We start from the raw sequence: 7650 nt of genomic DNA on the forward strand, positions 1-7650 counted from the left end.
CCTGTTGAAAGTTACAATTTTGAGAACTAAACTAACTAATTGAACATATTCCAAAGCGTAACCACTTTTTTTTAGCACAAATTTTTTTGACATGTTTACACTTACAAGTATTTTGTAAGATCAAACAGCATTAAATAAAATAAAACTATTTTTTTTTTGTATTGAATCATCATAAGTAAATTAAGTCTTTGAAATAAATAATAAAAAAAAATCAAATGTATTTTATTTAGTGGTTACGTCTTTTTCGTCAAATATTTGTCATGTGTGACCCTACCTTTACACTCAAATATTCTTACATTGCTATATTGTATCAACTCAAACAAGTTGTTATGCATTGCTATGGGGATGTTCCATTCCAAAACGGAAATAATATCATCTCCGATATTAACGAAATGCCCCGCGGTTGTTATGTATTGCAAATGTTGAATAATCAAAGGTTTTTTGTTGCAAAAATGTCACCACAATTTTATACCCAAATATTCCAAAATGCCAATGAGTTTATTTTTAATGCCCCTTTCCCATCCAAAAGTATGACGCCACAAGGTATCTGCACATAATGTTTAATATTTGGGAGCATAACTCCTAAATAAAGGAGTGTTCATCTTAAAGACACTTACAAATATATCAAAACTAGATTGTTTGTCCACCCTTCGACATTTAGAACTATCTCATCAAATGCTTAAGTAACCGTAAAAAAATATGAGTTGGTGTTCTGTTATCAATCCTCTCTTATCATTTAAAACCCTCCCAAATCGTCGTTAAATTAGTCTGTATCTGGAAGACGAAAGTATTTTAATACATTTCTGCTTATTTCGTAGAATAAATAAATTTTGAATCAAATGTCGGTCTACGCTGTCGGTGGTCCATTCGGCTAATTCACGAAGAGTATTGACTTCACCTAACTCCAAAGAAAAAAATCCAGACGTGTGATAACACGATGTTCCAATGTCGCGTTCTTGTATTGGGTGAATGACTTGAAAATGCGGGGTTTTTTTAGTTTTTATTTCGCAACATTTGTACAAAATAAATTTATTCAAAGTTTTGGCCTTTTGACAGAACGGCAACATATGAATTCCGAGCCGAAAGAGGCCAAAAACGAATTAAGCCAATATCGGATACTCTGTTCCAAAGTGAAGTCTATCACAGAGATAGCGTTCTGCTTTGATCGAAACAACTACAACTTAGCGCCATGGATATTTGCCTTTGGTGTCGATTCGGCTGGTTGGTCGGACTTCACATACAATCTCATACGCTTCGAGTTCATAGCAAGTAATGATACGGTACAAATATTATTTTCTTTTATAGCGCTAAAGCAAAATTTCAGGCATACAAAATCGTCTTTGAAGGTCTGCTTCAATTCATATGGTACCCAATTTCCCAGATTATGGATGAATATTTCAGCTCGCAAACGTTCTGAAATTGCTGCTGAAGTAGCTCTTCTTGAGTTTAAAAACAATATTCATGGAGTAATGCCTGTCATTCAACCATATTTCGCACATTGAAGCCGATGGAACAAATTCACCATAAGTTTTGTTGAGCAATCGATGTGCTTCAGTGGCACTTATTTTTTAAATTAAAGAAAATTTCCCGAAATTCGACATTTTCGAAGCAAGAAAAAAAATATGTTTTTTACACTATAATATTCAATAACTAAGTGAGATTAAATGACAGATATGTACCCTTAAAAATGACATATAAATTAAAAACAAAAACCGTGTTCAAAAGATAGGACATCTATTGTAAGTTCTCCATTTTCAAGTCATACACCCAATACCTAAATCATCGTTATCAATATTTTTTCGCATATTTAAATCGTCCTCACAAATGTCTGAGATATAAACAAATACAGAAAAATAATTTGGGGACTTTGTTGCAGTGTAAGTCTTTTCATGATGTATTGTCAAACAGGTTTGAACAAAGTTAAAATGTTAGTAGATGACTCTAAAATAAATCACCCTTTAGTAGATTTATGAAAATTGTAAATAACTACATTACAACAAAGAGTTCTAAACATTTCAAATCGTTTTATAAGAGTTATTAGAAACCCTTGTAAATTACTTTTATTTTATTCACCAATAAATCCGCGACTTTTTTAATTTCCCGGCTCTGAATTGAAAGGGTCATGCCGCTCTTGTCAACAAGCATCTGTAAGTTGGTTCCTGCCAAAATTTTAAGAAGATGCTTCATTTAGTTTGTGTGACTTGAGAAGAATTTGGAAGAAAAGTGCCTTTCCCTGCTCATTAAATGCTAAACTTAATAAATACTATGGAAACTCTGCACCATCAATTTCAATGGTAAAAAAGTGAATTACTGAATTTCGTTGTGGCCGTCTAAGCACGGAAGATTCCAAACGTTCTGGACGCCCAGTTGAGGTCTCTACACCCATAACAATTGAAACAAATCAGGATATGATGTAGGCCGATCGGAGTTTTGCCACAATCAGCTGCACAAAAGTTTACACATATGAGCAGTTTCCATGACCAAAATCCGTGAATAAGGTAACGAAATGCTCACTCTTCCGGTCCCAGTAACTATTTCTTGTTTCCAAAGCTGAAGAAATGTCTCGGAGGAAATATATTTGATTTCAACGATGAAATCATCTCACAAAATGACCTCCACAAATCTTACTTTTTAAAAGGAGAAAAAAAAATTGGAAAAACATAGAGCTCAAAGGAGACTATATGGAAAAATAAAAAAAAAAATCCCAAACACCTGTGTTTCATTCAAAAAAGCACGGAATTTTTGACCCAAACTCGTACATTTAAAGATAATTTGGATAACTTAAACATATACACATTTTTGGTCCTTGTTAATCGGATTGGTATATAAAATTAGAACATAATTTGTATTGTTTTGTTAATGGGTTCTTTTTTCTTTTACCAACATACACAAGAAGTTGATTGAGGGCCTTTATGTTGTTTAATAAAAATTCATTATGAAACATGACATAAAACCTTGTATTATAAACTTTATAATAGTGAAAAAATTAATAACAAAACTGAAAATTTTAATATTTTTGTATGACAAATTTAATTAAAAACATTTTATTGTTATAATTTTATCATTGTGATAAAGTTGAAAAAAAAAACCTTAAACATATTACAATTTCTATAATATGGCTTTCATAAACCTCTACAATATTTAATTCTATTTAAATTATGAAATTTAATACAGTTTAGCAAAGTTTCCAATAACTAAACAATCATTAAAATATAATTGTATTTTCATTATCTTAAATTTATTATTCCAGCTATTGTCATTTGCAGGCTATGCTGCTGTTCTATTTATACGATAATTTAGAATTTCTGCAATTTATTTGCATTAGAGTGCAATGACAGTAGCAGACTTTATACATCAAATAGATGTCATATTATATAATGTATTATGAAAATGAAAAAAAGAAAAACTCGTCACAGTTTTCATATTTGACGTTATGTTGCAAAAATGTCACCACAATTATGTACCCAAATATTCCAAAATGGCAATGGGTTTATTTTTAATGAGCTTAGACTGGACTTAACTGAAAAATAACACATGGCCATAATTAAAATTTATACAAGTTTAAAATATCAAAACAAAAAAAAAACAAAAAAATTATGCAATAAAGTAATTTGTTTTGCAACCAATGAGCTATTATGAGTATAACAGAAATAGGCTAAAAACCCTAGACATATTTTATGCTAAAGGTTTCAATGATTGAGGAAAAAAACGCAAACACACAAGAGATGAGTTACAAAAATACTAAAAATAACAAGCAAATGAAAAACACGTATAACGTGCTTCAATGTTGTAAATAACAATAAAAATAAAGCAAGTAAATAATACATAAACACACAAATAAAAACACATTAAATAATAGTTATAAATAAATACATTTATGTATATACATACATACTTACACACACATACACACCATCACCACTTACACATATACACTTTAAGTATTTCTACATACAGACATACATATCTACTGGTGTAAGAGTATTGAAAAATAAAAGCTGATTTATAAAACTATTAATTTGTTTTTCGTTATTTGTTATTTTTTTGTTTGTATTATTTTAGTATTGACAAAAATATAAATGACAACATTTTCGCACAAATACGTTTAAAAAAATGGCAATAAATACTGAAAGCATTTCGTAAAACATTAACAACTCTACAAAAGGACAATTCAATAGAGATTTAATAAAAGTGACAGATAAAAGGACATTTTGTACCCTACACTTTTGTAATTGGAGAAAGTTTTGTAAAAATATTCTAAAAAAATGGTCATTACCATAAAATATATTTATTATAAAGATTTATTTAAAAAACTTTAATAACAATCTGAATTAAAGGTATTAATATTGAGCTTTATACGAATTCGCATTTGAATTGAGTTACTAAAGGCCAAAGGTCATTTCGACAAAATAGATAAATATATCTTTCCATTATAGAGATTTTGTGGTTATGACCTTTGACCTTTAGTAACTCAACTAAAACTAAAATACGTTGAATTATTAAAGTTTTTTAGTTAAATCTTTATAATAACAATTTTTATTTGTTTGACCTTTGAACTTTTAGTAACTTAATTTATACTCCTATTAAGTGATATCTTAATTTCTTTAACCCTTTGTCGACCGACGGTACTTATAAGTACCATAACAATAATAAGCTTACAAAATGAAAACAAAACACATTTTGACCCTTTTTGCTCAAAAGTACTTTGAAGTACACTATCATCTTTGGAATAATATATATTTTTTGCCTATTGGCAAACTCGCTTACCCAGAATAACGGTGAATTATTTCATGTTCTCATTGTGCTGTTTATTTATGTTGTAAAAATAAAATAGACTTGTAATAGAAAATTGTATAAAAGTTAAAAAACTAATCAATATATTAATAAAATTTAAATTAAAATCTATTAGTTCTTTTATATTTTGACTGATGCTGACCCAACGGTACCAAGTCCCTTTCGGATCCTTGCAGGTCCCTTTCGGTTCCTTACAGGTCCTCCACAAAGTTAAAGTTTTCGTATAAGATGGAGATGCTTTGTGGAAGCCAAATGCCCCCAAGTGGGGTAATGAAAAAAAACTCTGATTAGTCATATGGCTTTATATGATATCGTCCCCTTAATAAAACAATAGTGTATAATTTTGTTGCCATTTCGAAATAATTGAGTTTAAAATTTTTATGTTATTAGACATCTGGAACAAAATTAATATTTCAATTGATCTTTTGACCCACTTTGTGGAAGTAGAATTTCACCAAATTTGACCACATATAGAATCAGTTATGTAGATTCTTATTATGCTTACACACTATTGTTTTATTGAGAGGACGATATATAAAGTCAACTATTTCATTCTGATGTAATCAGAGTTTCGAATTAATTAATTAAATTTAAGCTTAATTATTATTTAATTCCCTTAGTTCCTTAGGTGGAAGATAAGGTCTCAACAAACAAGCTAAAATTTGGTTTATCTAAAGCTAAAATTTTAATTTCACGCTGTGTACTCCCTGCTGCTAATCCCTCAGCTTCAACCAGTCTCCTCCATGTTTTAGCAGGACTTCATTTTCTTGGGCTACCATAGGGGTTCAAGTCAAGCATTGTTCGAGTCATACTGTCTGCGGAAGCCCCCTCAGCGCGTGCCCTTTTAAAAAAAAAAAACAAACGCAAACTGCGAAGCTAATTGCTTGTCTGTATATACATCCAGAGCCTCAGGCGGGAATCGAACCCGCATCCCTCAGATTGATAGCCCAGCACACTATCGTCTTATCATCGGGGCACCCATTTACGTCGCTGAATTTCGGTTTTATTGGCAGTTGATCTGTTGTTACCCAAAATGTGGAGTTGGGTAAAGTTTATTTCCCTAGTGGGAGGGAACCATATCTCGCACCCATACAGTACAATGGATTATGATTGCAGACCGCCAAACTATATTCAGCTTTCCAAACGATGCTCTACCTTTTGTGATGCGGGATCTCATATCATCACTTGATCCACCATTGCTGGAAATAATACTTCCATAGTAGCAGATAGAGTAGAAAATTTCTACTGCTTTTTCGTCTAGAAATATAGTCAGTGACGCTTCTATGTATATTTAATTCTATGATCTAGGTCTTTAAGTGTAGAGAACATAGCCCTGATGGACACCAGTATGGATATTTATACTGGCGCTTAATTAGTTCTCGTGAATGGCGCTTAATTAGTTCTCGTGAATCCGACTACTAGGTCCAGTGCACAGATCTTAGACTAGACTGATCACTTTCGCCCGCAATCCTTTACATTCCAGTGCACTCCAGATCGCTCTATGGTTTAATGTATAGAAGATTAATTCATTAAAATCTCAATTCAGAAATAATAATTTCAGCAATTCATTCCATTAGAAACCTCTATCAACTAAACAAATTCATTAGATTCATTCAAAGGTTTTTATATGAACAGAATTCATTCAATCTTTGAATGATTTAATTTTTGTTAATTCAAATCTAATACAAATTTCTTCATTCAGTTTTATCTTTGTTTTGCTTTTAATCATTTACAAAATGAATTGAAAAAAACTTTTAAAAAAATTAAATTGAAGAAAAATAAATCAAACTAATTCATAGCCTCATGCTAAAGAATCATACGAACAATTGCAGTGCGAACCGACTGGAATCCGTCCCGAAAATCGTTCCATTGTCCCTTTTTCAAGAGTACAGGCCACTGTCGCATTCGTCACCACTTACAATATATTCGGTTTGAAGCTCTATTTAATTTCGATAAGATTGATCGAAAATCGATGAATTGGGAGATATTTATTCTCTGTACTTTCAGTAACATTCTCAACTAGATTATTTCTCTAGAGCAGACCAATCACAGACTCATATAGATTAATAAGATGAATCAGCCTTGAAAATTTCAGAAATTTCTAATAGTAATACAAATGCAAATTTCTGAAATGCAAGTAGAAAATAATGAAATACAAATTGAAAATATTGCTTTACAGTTAGAAACTTTTGAAATATATGTAATTGGATAATTATGAAATTTAATTGAAAATTTCTGAGATTTAATTCAAAATTTCTGAAATTGAATTGGAAATTCTTGAAATATAATTAGACATTTCTGAAATAAAATTAGAAACTTTTTAAATTGAAAATAGTGTCGCTCATAATAATTGGCCAAAAATTTCTTCAACGTGAAGTTGAACTCTTATAAGCTTTCGGAATAAAAGCACCCTCAAATCTGCTAATTAAAGAATAGCAAGTTGAGATTCATGTCGAGTAATTGTTTTACTCGACATGAACCTCTTAAAAATCTTCAAAAGGTTCACATCATTAATTTCAATGCGATCTTAAATTTAAGTATGCTCTATAAAATACATTTCGGTGTAGGGTATAAAATGTCATTGAGAGTTCAATTCCATTGTAACCAACAAATGAAATTCCAATAATATAAATGTTTTTTTTTTTTTTGTTGGTTTGTGATAGCGTTAATAGCACAATCAACTATAAAAATGGCAACTAAGTGTAAATTTTAATGTGGAATCAATACAATTGAATTGTTCGAGTAGGGCCTCTACAAAAACAGTTAATAGAAACATATAAAAACAATGTTTGCCATTTTACTTTTTTGCGCAATAAAATGACAATGAAATATTGAATGAAAACACAAAATAAATTT

Source organism: Calliphora vicina, chromosome 4, assembly GCF_958450345.1.
Source record: "Calliphora vicina chromosome 4, idCalVici1.1, whole genome shotgun sequence".
NCBI lineage: Eukaryota > Metazoa > Arthropoda > Insecta > Diptera > Calliphoridae > Calliphora > Calliphora vicina.